Raw genomic sequence first — 16,219 nt, 5'->3', positions numbered from 1 at the left:
TGATGGTTTTATCTCACAATCACAACATTATCAATAATCTACTCAGGTCCACACATGTTCTGTGTTAGTATGTGGAGCTGTGAGCTGCTGGATACGTCACAATATCACTTTGTAGCGCCATATTCTCAATCGTTCCTTCTTCTCCCACCCAGCTAATCATAGCATCAGTGGCTAATCTCTCATCTCAAGGTGCACTGCTGCCATCGTCAGGGCATAGTTGGTCACTCCAACATCCCACAGCTTAGATATTGATGAGTGACCTCCGCCAGGGTGTTTTCTAGTAATCCCCGTGAAAAAACGCAAATGACGAGTTTCTCGTAAATGGTGCTGAGCGTTCGGATTTGAAATGACGAGATATCTCGTCGGGGGCACTGAGTGAGTTAATAGCTACGGAGAGTTTTACTCAGTTGACGTAGCACTCTTCTTCTCTACTGCCGAGAAGCCACAGATTCTTAAGAGTCACAGACTTTGGCACAACACCACCAGCCCCTGGGATACGGGACATGCTATAGAAGCTAAGTAAACCCAGGAAGTGCTGCTTCGCCTACCATGAGCCTATGGTAACTGTTAAGCCCCAAGGTTTCCTCAAAGCCAGGCATTTAGACTTTGTTTGGGCTGATTTTAAAGTAGCTTCGGCTTCCTTCACCAAAGCCGGTGTTGTCAAACCTCTTTGGAGCTATTTACATTTTAATGTTCGCCGAGAAGCCACAGGGGTTGGAACTGTCGCCACCTCCAGTCAAAGATTATTATGGGTCACAGCTTTTGGCACAACAGCAGTCTTCCCCCACTAACAAAGCCTGTGTCCTGCTCTGCTGTTTTCCAAATCTGCTTAATACACAGACATGTTACCACTACAGCTAACGTTAGCATGTATATTAGCCATAGTATCTGCCTACCAGCTGCAGTTTGAGCACAAACCAGGAAGGAGTGAGAATTGCTTGATTTTATACTAGGACCCTCGTTTGCTGTGTTGTGCCGCCATCTTTGGCTAAAGTCAGGTACTGCGACAAGTCGACATCACGTAGACAGATTTGCAAGACAACACTAAAGTCGACTAGTTTGTTCAACCCCTACTATGCAGTCAGCTGCACAGCATCATTCAACCATAGCAACCCCTGTGGTGTAGCAACTGAAGACACAACAACATTGGAGAGTGGCGTGAGAGCTGTTTCAGATTTAGAAAGGATGTAAATTTGGGATGCATCATCTGTAGTGTTCCTTTGAATCAAGGGGTGTTTCTGCCTTTTTAACACTAAACACCCTCATCAAAGGTGACCAGCTACAGGGTGATCAAGCCTGAGCTTGCGTCCCATAACTGTTTCCCACTCTCTCCTATCTGCAGTTTTAGGCCAACTCACACACACTTGAAAAACACCAAGAATGTAATCAATGAACTCTTTAAAATTCAGGGTCTTCCTAGATTTAACTTTAGAGTCTTTACCAAAACCAAGGTCATGAGTTTTGTGCTAAAGTTAAAAAGTGTATCATTAGTTGTATCTAGTTTGTGTGGACTGTTTGAGAAAGTAATTTCAGAAATGCTTTGTAGCATTTGTTACTATTTTTACACATTTTACACAACTAAAGAGTTGTGATTGTGGATTGTTACTTGTTATCACTATAGTTTCTACTTCTGAAGTACTTTGTTTGCACTCAGGATGAGCAGGACAGCAGAGTGATCTATGATAATGTAGAGAATCACCAAGGCCCTGCCCAGCACCGCGGTAAGTGACTCATATACGTCCCAGCATTTAAGGATCTGTAACCTACGCAATATTTGAGCTGTTGAACTGTTACACATTATAACAATAACACAGATACACAAAGAATTCTCCCAAAATATTGATGGGATAAGTTTATTGTAATCAGAATAAGTGTTTGTTTTCATACTTTTTTTTAATAAATGGTATTGTGCTCTGCAGCACTGTGTGGTCTTACAAAGGTCTTATAGACATAATTTACAGGGGTCCTTTAACTCTATTAACAGCATCTGCCTTTATTGTCGCTTCTGTGGAAACATCCTTATCCTTAACCCTTGCAACACATCCTGGTATGTGTGCATTAAAATGACCGTAACTGTTAAAATTTGCTATATTTGAAAAACTCTAAATGTTTCTATAAGCTAAGATGTTGTGCTTTATGGACAACCTACAAACATTACAGTAATCACGTTTCCTCCTTTGTAAAAAAAGAAGTCGCTTCGGCTTGCGGGTGGTGCTGGGGAAGGGGTGCTGCGCGTGCAAACATGGAGATACAAAAAAAGAGCAAATTATTTCATATTTGTAGCAAAAAATAGAATCTGGAAGACCTTCAAGGATGAGGAAACTTCCACAGAGGTTTATAGACGTGTTTGATGTCGAAGCCTGGGTCGACAGCGCTGCAAAGTTTGCTGCAAGAAAACTCCTGGGAAGTGTTTGTGTTAGTGATGTAGGCCTGTGTCTGCAGCCACACAGGAACTGCTTCCTTCAGTTCCATCAATGCCATTAGGGCCAAAAACACCTGTAATTAGTCTTTGCATAATTATAACCAGGAAAACATTTATTTTTTATTTTTTATTGTAAATAGTTTTATATTCTTCTGAATGTTTTTATTCCTACTAAAACTAAAAAAAAATATTTTGTTTTTGTGTTTTTTTTTTTATTTCAAAATGGTATTACACTGTTGGAACAATAATAAATAGTGATAAATTGCCATATATTGGAGGTCTAAAGTGTTATGGAAACAACTTCATCATAGGACATTTTTATGACCATTTTATATGGACAAAATATGCAAGAAAACCCATGCAGAGATGTTAATATTACAGGTGTTAAAGGGTTAAAACTCTGATTAAATAACAAGGGTGTGAAACACCATGAGGGTGGAGACAAATGCTTCCTTGTTGACATATGCTGCTATCCTCTTTTAAAGACATACAATCAATCAAAACTCCCGTATTGTTTCCTGTAGGTCAGAAAAAAAGAGGAGGAAGAGGAAGAAGAAGTGATGTCTTCAACAGTCAAAGAAGCAGTGAAGAAGATAGTGTGTGAGGAGAGGACAGAGGAATTTTACACCAGCTTTAACTGTACATGAAAAGAAGCTGTAGCAGTAACACGCCTCCACTGATGTGTGTGCATTTCATAAGTTCTTGTTACGCAGTGACTCTTCTTTTTGTGGCTCATTTTTTTACAGTTTGGTTTGGTGGATCAGCTTTTTTCAAAGTGTAACAATGTGGAAACATCAAAGCGATCAGCAGACGCCTCTAATGTAGACTGGCAGTTGTCAGTCGAAACCTGTCAGGAGATCAAAGTGGATTTAATGAAGAGCAGTTGCTTGAATAAATGAAACCATAACATAACATTATCATCAGAAGTTTGAAAAGAACATCAAGATCTTTTGTCGACTGTCAATGTTTATTTTCAGGGCTTTTTCTTTGTCTAATTACAACTTTATTCTAATAATATTAAATATTTTTTTCTTATAATAGAATAAGTTTACTTTTGGAATATTATGACTAATGACTGTTAAAAATGTCTTATACTAATACAACTTTACTCTTAAAGTCTATAAAAACGATGCCCACACAGATCTTCTTTCTTCATCTCTGACCCAAGATAAGCTGTAAATATGTCTAAATTTACTTTCTATTATCAGCTTCTTTTTTTCTCACTGTCTTCTTCTTTTCTGTTTGTTCCTCCTAGAAAATTTCCACTTAACATTGTCTGCTTTCATCTCTGTAATTATCTCTGCAAAGAGTGAGAGTCACATTGTGAAAAAACAAAACAAAACAAAAAAACACCACAAATGAAGCCCTCAGTTTCTTTGCAGTTGTAGTTTAGAATCTCACACAGCTCAGTTACAGTCAGTGTCTCAGGTACAACATGTTTAAGCAGAGGTGAAAGTAATGGATTACAAGTACTCACATTACTGTAATTGAGTAGCTTTTATGGGTACTTGTACTTTTTTGAGTATATTTCTAAATAAGTAATTTTACTTGTGCTTAAGTACATTTAAAAGAAATAAAGTAATTCATTACATTTCTACACCAGCATTATGTACAATTAAATGATACAAAATCGAACCAGTGTAACGTAAATCGGGGAGTACCCCAAGGCTCCATACTTGGGCCATTACTGTTCATATTATATATTAATGACTTTACAAAAGCATCAGAAAGATTACAGAGTATTTTATTTGCAGATGACACAACCTTATTTTACTCACATAAAGAAATACAGGAGACAATGGAAGTAATAAATGAAGAACTCAAAAAATTAAAACATTGGTTTGATCAAAATAAATTAGTTCTCAATGTTAACAAAACAAAACATATAATATTCAATGACAAAAGAAACACTGTTGATTTATCAATACAAATAAATGGGATGGACATTCAAAAGGTTAAAAAACAAAATTAATTCACCAATTAACTGGACAGGCTGATTATATAATTATCATAATATATTAAATTTTCTCTACTCACTTTTTATAACACAATGATTGTACCATATTTAACTTACTATGTGGAAATTTGAGGTTTGACCTGTAAAACTTACATACAGCCACTGTTCAGGGCTCTGAACACTATATATAACATTAGACATAGAGATCCATCAAACCCACTATTTATCAAATGTAAGTCACTAAATATTATTGATATTGTTGATTATAATTTTCTTCAGATGTTGCATAAAGCCAATAATAAAAAAAATTGCCAAAGAACATCTGATGAAGGTTTGAAAAAAGAGAAAATCACTATTATTTAAAAAAAAAAAAAAAAAAAAGCTTTAACTGAAAAACAATGGAACAAACTGTCACAGTGACATTAATTTGTTTATGAAATGCACTTCAGAAAGAAATAAAAGAGTCAGACATTCTCCTAAAATTTAAGAAACATATAAAAACTACAATGTTAAATAGTATAAAAATTAGATTTGAATATAAATAATATGAGATGTTAGATATTTGATTTTAGCAAACACGAAAACGATGGTTCTGTTTTTGTTTTTCTCCTTTTTTGTTCTTTCTTTTTTGTGAATATTGTAAATATGGCACATGAAAAAATGTATTATGCTGAAGAAGAGATATGAGACAGAAGTGTAACTGTATTGTTGACAATGACTTTGTTGCAGCTTGACTTTGTTTAATGTAATTATTCTTTTTTTTAAGGAGGGGTCAGATGTTATAAGTTTTTACTTCTTTTTGCTCCTTTTCATTCATATTTTTTCTTTTTTCAATGTGGAGAAGAAATAATATTTTTAATGTCTTGAATGAAATAAATAAACAAACCAAAGGAAATGATTGTGCAACTAAGTTATGTTTATCCAAAGGAACCTATGATCAACGTACAGTGCACTGTGTCTGTATTCTGACTGTTGTCAAAGCGTTGGATTAAAATAAAGTTTTAATGGCTGCCAAAGAAAAATACAAAAACATTTATTCCATAACAACATCTGTTTTCAGGCAGATCACACACAAAAGTAACATCTTCACTCAATGGCTGATCCTAAAGGTCACCAACCCCTGGTTTAGGTCCTCTTCTTCTCTCTCTCACATTAAATAAAGCATTAAACTGATTCTATGTAAATGTTGATGCTGTAACATGTTTCTCTCTCTGCAGTCTGTGTTTTCTCCTCTCTCTCCTCTTCCTCTCTTCATTCTGACTTTTATTTTTATTATTTCATAGAATTATTATATTGATTTATTTTTTTAACCAGATCTGTTTAAGGTTTTTATTGAAAACATTTTTTTTTTTTTTTTTAAATTATATTTTGGAAATGAAAACAATTTTTGGACTGTTGGAATTAGTGACTGTTCATTATTGTCAGTGTCTCTGCTGTGATGTTCTGTGTTCGCTATAGTCGACTTTGTAATTTTCTTTTTTGCTGATAAAGTTGAACTGTTTCATCCTGTTTGGCCTTGTGTGTGTAGCACATTATTTAAAGGAGACGTTAGATTAGAATCACTGTATAATGTGGTTTTTTTTTGTACCCATTTAAACTCCACTTCCTCTTTTCATGACATCACTGATATAAGATGATATTTTTGCTCAGTGCACTCACAGATCAGAGTGTGAGGAAACATTAGAAACATTGATCTACAGCAGAATGCTTCTCCTGCAGCTCACTCTGCTCTTTGTGCTCGTGCTTGGAGGTAAACTTCTTCTTCTGTTGATGTTGTTTTATCATTTAACAGAGTAGATGCTTTGGATTTCATTTGTTTTAATGAATTAGTGATAAAAAAAAAATAAAAAAAAAAAAACTAGACTTGTGTTAAAAACATATGGATGGTGAGAGAATATTGACAAAATACCATTTCATATCAAGTTTAAAGGCAAATTGTTATATTTATTTTAAAACAGAGCTCATTTTGAAAAAAAAAACTTAGTTTAAAGGGGACATATCATGCTAAATCCACTTTTTTAGCCCTTAAATGCATTTTGATGTATATTTAGATTGTTTAGAAACACAGAAAAGTTCAAATTAGTCTCTTCAGGTGCTCCGTTGATATCTTTATATTCTGTTTTGGTCATATTTTTCAATCTGTTTCGATTTTTCGATTCTCTATTACATTTTTTGAACAATAACATCAGCGGAACTGCCAAATTAGGACATCGACTCCAGGCCCAACACTTTGAGCAATCCGCCATTTTTATTTCTCGCTTTTATTTTGTAGTCCAAGCTCCAGGATGCAGAAGTTATGAGAGGATAAGTCAAAATGTTGGGTTGTTGGATGTAGTAACCCACACGCTTCATTACAACGTCTCCCAGCATCAGAACCTTTTCAAAGTGCCTGGTTGAGTTTTATTTTTTATAGAAATGTACCCACATCTGTGGGTAAGGTCATTTTTGTGTGCGCGCAGCACTTCAAGGATGACTGCTTCTGCAACCTCCACCAGTATAAAGAAGGATTTACAGAAAGACTTTGTCTGATTGAGGGTTCAATTCCTTCTATCTTTGGAGACGACGAACAGAGCACTTCGGTAAGCTGTAAATAACGCTAAAAAGTGTGATGATAGTCATTTCATTTTGCCATTTTTGTCTCCGAAAAGACTGTATTAAAATGCATTTCGTGACGTTAGCTTGGCTCTAGCGTTAGCTCGGTGCTTGCGTTAGCTCACTTGTTAGGGTTCTGCAGGTTCATCATCTTCATTTACATCTCGCTCCGCTGGGTCAGACTCTGGCTCAAACATGTAAAGCTGGATGGACAAGTCTTCTGTTGTTGACATTGTGTAAATGACGTGTGAATAAATTTTTTCTGCGCCGCTACATAGCCATATCTCTTCTATCAAACTACAAATATGGAAAAACTGCTCATGGTTGACTTTCTTTGTGTCTCTATGTTGTTCTGCCTGAACACCAGTTGATATGAACAGTGTGAGTTTAAAAAGCAGAGAAATGTGATGAAATCCGGTGCTGACGTTCTGGGCGTGCTCAGTGAGATCACCACAAAGAGGAACATCACAGATCTGAGGCTGAGGAAACATTTGAAAGAAATGTGATAGATCTGCACAGCTGTAATGCTCACCAAAAATGTCTTTCTCACCAGCAAAAGTAACGTTTCAGGCCTTAGCCCTTCATCAGACTTAGGAAACAGCTCTGACACACCTGCATATATACATGGGATGATTAGGTCACATGATCAGAGGGGGTCACATGATTCAATAAAAAAAATTATGAGACTTGTGAGATATATAGTATAGATGTTTTACATAATCGATCACATTTATAATTGCAGAGACTGTAAAACAGGTGTGAATTGGCACATCTAAAAAATCAGTGAACCAGTGCAACCACAACATAGTGCAAAAATACCAGAATTACAATGATATTATGAATTATATAAATACAATTATAAATACATTCATAAATATCAGAATTATAGATATATTATAAATAGATTATATGAATAGAATTATGAATACATTTAACAATACCAGAACCACAGATATACTTATAAATCCCAAAAATGCAAATGTATTTACACATATGTACATATACACATAACACATATATATTGATTTTTACAAAGTTTTTACAATAAATTAGAGAGTAGTGTGTTGTCATGGTTGTAAATGTTGTCAATTACAATTACAGTGGCCAGCAATTTTTCCAATTACATTTAAATTCCAATTATTTATTACCCTCAGAAAGTCAATTACAATTACGTTCTCAATGACTAAATTCCAATTACAAAGAATCAAAATGACTGAGTCTGAAATAAATAAGATAATAAAGGTTAACCTTCCTCTTGTGTTAGCTTTCTGTTAGCATCTCTAATGATAACTGGTCCTAAATCAGCTGTAAAATACACTAAAAACAAATATCTATCATCTCATTTATTTCATATCTATTGGTTACCTTGTTAGGTTTTCTAATTAATGAAAATATAGGTTTTAATATTTTTGATGTGGGCGTCTGAGACTTTTATGTGTCAGTTTACCTTTAGATTTATTTATTTTTTAATGGTAAAATGTGGTAAAGCTTGATATGAAACATATTTTAATAATTGTTAACTACATATGTGTAGAACTGTACATAGAACTGTAACATGGTTCCCCAGTTTTGTGTTAAATTATAATTGATCAATTTTATAGATTTTTCATGGCAATTACAATTACAAAGTCAATTATCTAAACTCAATTACAATTTAATTACAATTACGACAGCAACAGATTTTTAAAATTACAATTACAATTATAATGATGCCATAAATATCATAAATTATCAATTATGCAAATACAATTATAATTGACCCCATCCCTGTTTTATTTTATAGCTTTATAATGACTGCTCTGTGTTTCTTTGCTGCAGGCAGCAGTGACATCTTTATCTATCACAAAGCTGGAGATGAGGTCATCATGTCCTGTAACAGTGTGGATTCATGTTCTAGCTTTAAATGGTTTTACTACAGAAACATATCTACTATTGATACCATTGTTAGTGATGGAGAGATTAATAAAGATTCACCTCAAGCTGCTAAACTGAGTCTGGGCCGTAGATGTTCTTTGACCATCACAAACATCTCCTCTGAGGACGCAGGAGTTTACATCTGTTACTATGGCAACACATTTGGACAAGCCACATCTGTGTATCTGAACATTTTAACACGTGAGTAACATGACATTATTGCAGCTGTTCCTAATATTTGTAATTGAAAACTTACAGTAATTGTAACTGAAAAATATAATTGACACCAACCCTGGTACTGACCACAAATATCACTGTTCATTTAATTATTTGCATACTTTCACATTTTCCTCAGTCTCAGCAAATCAAAGCCCTGATCCAGTGGGAGGAGTCACACTGACGTGCACTCTGTGGGTGTACACAGGCAACTATTGTGTAAAAGACAACCTGAGATGGCTGGATGAGGAGAGAGATGAACTGAAGCAAGATGATGATGAAGTCTATTATAGTAGACAGAAGAAATGTGTTTCTGATCTGATAATAACACATCAGATTAACCACAGCAGAAGATACACCTGCCAGTTTGTTGATAACAATGAAGTGAAGATTTCTGCTGACTACACACTTGTGTCTACAGGTAGGACGACCAATCAAATCTCACCTTTAACATGTAAACACTGTCTTTATATGTTCTTCATTGTTTTCAGCTCCAAACAAGATCATCATCATCATCATCATCGTGGCCTCAGTCGGACTGTTGACCATCCTGGTCATAGTTGGTCTGACTGTTTTCATCAAATCCAGGAGGAAAACTGGAGCAGCAGAATGTGTGTGTGTGTGTGTGTGTGTGTGTGTGTGTGTGTGTGTGTGTGTGTGTGTGTGTGTGTGTGTGTGCGTGCGTGCGTGCGTGCGTGCGTGCGTGCGTGCGTGCGTGCGTGTGTGTGTGCGTGTTTGTGTGTGTGTGTGTGTGTGTGCGTGTAACATAAAGGTTCATTTATTTGCTGTTTTGTAGTTATAGTTTCCCAGTGTTTTAAATGTGTGTTAAATACACAAAAGGTTTGACTTTATAAAACTTATTTATAGCATCTGATTTTTCACAGTCAGAGAATCATAGGAGCAGGGTTGGGGTCATTTACAATTGTAATTGTAATTACTTATTGTCATAATTGTAATTAAATTGTAACTGAGTTTAGATAAATTACTTTGCCATGAAAATTCTATAAAAAAATATCAAATACAATTATTATTTAACACAAAACTGGGGAACCATGTTACAGTTCTATGTACAGTTCTACACATATGTAGTTAACAATTATTAAAATATGTTTCATATCAAGCTTTACCACATTTTACCATTTAACAAAAATGTAAATCTAAAGATAAACTGACACATAAAAGTCTCAGACGCCCACACTAAAAATATCAAAACATATATTTTCATTGATTATAAAACCTAACAAGGTAACCAATAGATATGAAATAAATGAGATGATAGATATTTCAGATGCTAACAGAAAGCTAACACAAGAGGAAGGTTAACTTTTATTAGGTTATTTATTTCAGACTCAGTAATTGTGATAAATTGTAATTGAAATTTAGTCAATGCGAACGTAATTGTAATTGACTTTGACGATAAAAATTAATTGTAATTAAATGTAATTGGAAAAATTGCTGACCACTGTAGTCGTAATTTGATTGTAATTGAACATGGGTATTTTAAAATGTAATTGTAACTGAAAAATGTAATTGACCCCAACCCTGCATAGGAGAATGTCTATGCACTTTAAATATCAGGAATTATCTGAATTCTGCTCTAATGATCCACAATTTGCTTCAGATTTTGTCTCATAACAATTCGAGGCTTGATCTGAGGAATTTTTGCTATTCAGACAATAACACGATGGTCAGTGATGTCATTCATGAGGAACATTTGTTAGTATCAGGTTAATAAAGGTAGATTTATCAGACATTTAAGGTTTGGTCTTGTAGAACCATTCACCACCTGAAACAGATTCAATGAATTACAAAAAGGTTTGAGGTCATCTCAGACTGTTTGTAACAGATTTAGATTTAAGTCTCCCATAGAGAGAACTTTATTTGACTTCATTGATTCATCATTGATGGTAAAGCATCACTGGTATCAATAGGGGGTCTATAACACCCATTAACAGTCAAATGAAGTGTTTTGGATTCTTCAAGGTCGAAAGCTAAAAAATCTAATTTCTTACTCACTGATTTGGACAAGAGCAGATTTACATGAAACTTACTTTTTATGTAAATTGAAATATTTCCTCCCTTCCTGAGACGATCGGTCCTACAGACCAGTGTTTCTCAAATGGGGGTACACGATGGAACTACAGGGGGTACTTGAGAGAGAGAGAGAGAAAGTGGAAAATGAACAAATAAAGTGTCAGTCTTGGTTCCACCCCAGGCGTGAGATGACCGGAAATGATAAAAACTATAGAAATAAATCTATTCAGGAGCCACTAAATCAGTGTTTTTCAACCTTGGGGTTGAGATTCTATGTGGGGTCACCTAATGTTTAAATGGGGTCACCTGAAATTTCTTTACAATAAAAAATATCCATCCATCCATTTTCAAACCCACTTGCTCCTGTCTCACAGGGTCATGGGGGTCTGCCGGTGCCAATATCCGGCTCTCATTGGGCGCTGGGCGGGGGTACACCCTGGACAGGGCGTCAGTCCATCACAGGGCAACACAGACAAACAACCACTCACTCTCATTCACTCCTATGGGCAATTTTTAGAGTCAAGTCATGTTTTTGGATTGTGGGAGGAAGCCGGAGTACCCGGAGGAAACCCACACAGCACGGGGAGAACATGCAAACTCCACACAGAAAGAACTCAGGTGTCCACCCCAGGGCTTGAACCCAGAACCTTCTTGCTGTGAGGCGGACGAGCTAACCACTAAGACACAATCTTAAGCAACTGTTTTTTTACACGTTTGCTTTGTGAAATATAAATCTAGTTAAGCTTAAATGCATTAAAAAAAAAAAAAATAAAAAATGAATAATTACTGTACCTGAGCTTAAACATGGTAAAAAACTAATTCTAGAAAAAAAATGTTTTTGGGGTCGCCAGAAATTCTTGATATCAAAATGTGGTCACGATCCAAACAAGGTTGGAAATCACTGTATTTAATACTGATTATTTCCACTTATTTACAAAATGAGATTCTTTAAAATGTGTTATCACTCATTCATTTCATCATTATGTTCTATAGTTGTTTTTAAATAGTTTTCTAAGCACAATGACGTAGTCGGACAAAGGAATTAAGAGAAAGGTGGAACTTGAGCCAAAGAAGTTTGAGAACCACTGCTTTAGACACTGTAACCATCAATACCAACATCCTTATCCAAAATAGATTTGTTTCACCATGACTCTGGTATTATAATTGCATCAGGATCAGGTGAAAGTTCCCATATGTGAACCATGTCCATGTTGGCAAATAGACTGTGTACATTTAAATGAATGAAACCAAGATCTGCCCTTGATTTAAAATCAACAAGGCTTTACAACTTTTCAGTGCCAGGATTGGGTTGAACATTTCTAGAGATCAGAAGCAACAAAACAATTAGACATTTCTGTTTAAGCTCTTGATACCATTTAATAGAGGTTTCTCTATTTCTGAATGAGTCTACTTCAGTTTCAAACTAGTCTTTTAAAAAAAAGATGTTCATTAATTAGACAAAATCCTCTGTGAGTTAATCTATCTCCCAATGAGGACAGTTTTGAGTGAGGATTAAATTAGGAGATAATTTTCAATCCTCATGCAGGTGGATGAATGTCTAGCAATCATAGAAGAGACAGATGATGATGTCACATATACACAGAATTTAGTAAACTCTGAAATGTAAAATCAGTTAATTAAACCTTGTTAGTATTCATCTGTATTATGATTATATGTTCTATTATTGAACTGCTTCTTTTCATGTTTTAAAGATTTGAGCTGAGCTAGAAAAGTAACTTTCCACTTCCTGTCGCTGACGGTTGTGACAATAAAAACTCTTTGCATCGCTGAGTGGTTGAGATAATAATCTGTATTATTGGTTTGTTACAGACGCCCCAAAGCGAGCTCGTGTTCCTGTGAGTATATTTAAACACTCACCACTTCTCACAAACTGTTGCAGCTATTTTTTACATCACCATGCAGATAAACTTAGTGTGTTTCCCTTTTAGATGAATCGGAAATTATCAAACATGCTTCACGATCAGCTGTTTATTCACTTTTTAACCAGCTGTTTGATTTGTTGAAAGATTTATCATTAGTTTCTCTTCAGATTTGTGTGGAAAGCCTGCATTAATCTGCCTGTTCCTTTGTCTCTTTACTGCACTCAGAGGTTCACCAACCGATACAGCAAACCTCACTAATGGTTGGGACTCATTGATTCGGCCTGAAAATTGTGCGTTTTGGCTCTAGCAATTCAGACTCAACCCAAGAACCAAGCACACATTCAGACTCGGGGGAACCGGACCTTTCCGTTGATACCATGGTTGGCCCAGTCCCAGCACTTTTAAAATCGTATTTCACATATAAATATTTATCCATGGTTGTAACACATACATATAACGCACGATTATACGTGAATTAGCGGGATCTCCTGACTCCTTACTGCAACAGATGTGCAGCAAAACCGGAGGCGGTGGGGATTGCTGGACTACAGATTACGCTGAAGTTACACAGCGGAGCAGTTTCAGAGCAGCGACGCATCCAGTGGAAATCCAGGGTTATAATTGTTTGCAAAACGAGTGGTTGTAAAAGAAGCTGATGATGATTCTATTCAAGGTATTGGATAATTGGATTAGAATAATGTCGGGCTCTAACGGGTTCGGGCTTAAAGAGGGATCGCCTTTATTCGGGTTCTACTCTTGTGTTCGTAAGAAGTTTCGGTAACACTTGAAGTTTTATACATAAGGCTGACATTACGCTGTCATTAGCATGAATAAAGTGTCATAAAGGCTGTCATTAAGCTGTCATTAAGTGCCGTTTGCTAAATTATGACACCTTTGGAGCTATGTTGGCATTTTTTGGGTTAGGTGGAGGGATCTAGAAGAGTTGGGTTAAGGTTATGGTTTAGGTTAAAGAAGGGTTAGGGGTTAGGGTTAGCAATAGGGTTAAGGTTAGGGTAACAAACGACACTTAATGACAGCCTTCATGACACCTTATTCATGCTAATGTCAGATAATGACAGCGTTAATGTCAGCCTTATGTATCAACCTTCAAGTAAAGTGTTACTGAAGTTTCTCTGCGCATGTGCTTATTTTGGTTTATTGTAAAATCACACCGCCATCTATTGACTACATTATTTAGTTTTTTTTCTTATTTCTCATGTGAGCAGAGATCATTTTGAAAACGTTGCCGTGTGAAGGTGGAACTTTTTGGAAACAAACAGAAAAAGAATCTAAACAGGCCTTATAGTCAGTTACTTTTTTTGTGGAGAGTATCAAAACTATACATTTTTGGAAAATCTATTGTAAAAGCAATCAGAAAACAATGTTTTCATCTTCCCTGATACCTATTTGGCCTCCATCTTGGATTTTACATAATGGACGCCATAAAAAGGGTTTTTGTCAACATCTTGGCTTCTAAATAACCTAGAGCTTTTATTTTGACAGCTAAACTACCATTTTCAGGGCCAAGGAATCCAATCTTTTCTGTTCACGATTCTTGGCCGTGTGGAGACCTGTAGCTAATGCATGTGCGTAACGGCTGCGTTTTCATGGCAACTATGATGGTAGACTGTCTGATGCGTAGGGAGTGTGTTTTTTGGACAGTTTTGCTGTCTTCTTTGGACCTCAACATAGATGCCATCATGCAAATTGACTCTCTCTTCCATTATGTCCAGCACATGCTAGGTGCATTCATTACTTCGCTCTGAAAATGATAGATTTGCTGTTAAAATAAAAGCTCCAGGTTATTTAGATGCTGAGATATTGATGAAAATGTTTTTCACTGCAGCCATTTTGTAAAATCCAAGATGGTTTCTATTTAGGACTTGGGGCAAATGGAAACATTGCTTATACTATGAGGTTTCCAAAAATGTATAGTTTTCATATTTAAAAATCTAAACATAGTAAACTTAACCTGAGGTAAAGGTTCCTGAGACATAAATAAACACAGAAGTAATACAAAGAGTTTGACAGGCCTGAGCTAAAGACATTTAAACTGCTGAGACAATAAATCCTGCTGAGGAAGTGATTTGTTCCTTTGTTTGACCTCAGGATGGGGAGGAGAGCAGTGTGACTTATGTCACCGTCAGCTACAGAAACCGAAACCAAGAGGCCTTGTCCAGCTCAGAGGTAAGTGACTCCCTACGTCAAACCATTGCTCCCACTTTAGCAGAGTCGCTAAAGCACAAAAAACCAAACTGGGTTTGAATCCACAACAACTAGACACGCACACATCATCATTCAGTGATGTGTGATCAGAGGTGGCAAAAGTACTAGTCGTCAATACTCAAGTAAAAGGGTTAACCCTAATCCTAACACATGCACCACAGAGTTCTAGTGTAACAATTACAAATCAAACATAATCTAAATCAAGCAGCAGTAAATATCTTTCAAACAGAAAAGTCACCAATTCTATCTTCTACTCCTCCAGACCATACACTGTAAAAAAGACGTCGCTCCAGCCCCGGGAATGGGGCGGGGCCTGTGAGCAACAGCTGTCAGACAGCCCATCAAAGAGTGGTTCTTTTTGCTCTGTCATGGTACATTCTGGATATCAGCAGATTGGCTCAATGAGCCTGTTTTTTTTTCACACTAACTACTAGTTTCATGTAAGTCTGTCCTTACATAGTGACAGCTGTAGCAAATATGACAAAAAGTCACTTTTATAAGAGTTGCAGACTGCAATATAAAAATTTTTTATTAACATAAATTAAATACTCAACAATACACAAAGTAATCCCCACAAACACATGGTGACATGCTCCCAGTAGTTTGTTTCCAAAAACACGGCAATTGTTCACCATTTTGTCCCGAAATTTGGGATTTTTTTGCCTGCGTGCTGTTTGTAGACCTGCTGCTTTATCTCCAAAATGGCAACTTCCGGGTTGATGACGTGGTTGATGACGCGCTGTGAAAACCCTCTATTAGATCGTTAAGGATTACAACATGACGACGACCTCCCAAATCACGGAGATTGTAGAACCGCCTGTAGTTCACATTTTAACCCTTGCAGTGCCGTGTCTGTGTCATATGTCTGTGGTCCATACACAGAACATCCAAAGGTTTTTTTTCTCTGCCAAATCAAACCATTTGCTAGTCAGCATGTCAGCATTATTTACAGACACAGAATACTTATTAAGTGCT

Source organism: Gouania willdenowi, unplaced genomic scaffold (assembly GCF_900634775.1).
Source record: "Gouania willdenowi unplaced genomic scaffold, fGouWil2.1 scaffold_93_arrow_ctg1, whole genome shotgun sequence".
In the NCBI taxonomy this organism is placed as follows: Eukaryota; Metazoa; Chordata; class Actinopteri; order Blenniiformes; family Gobiesocidae; genus Gouania; species Gouania willdenowi.
The sequence above is the reverse complement of the archived record's forward strand: the minus strand, read 5'-3'. Positions refer to the sequence as shown.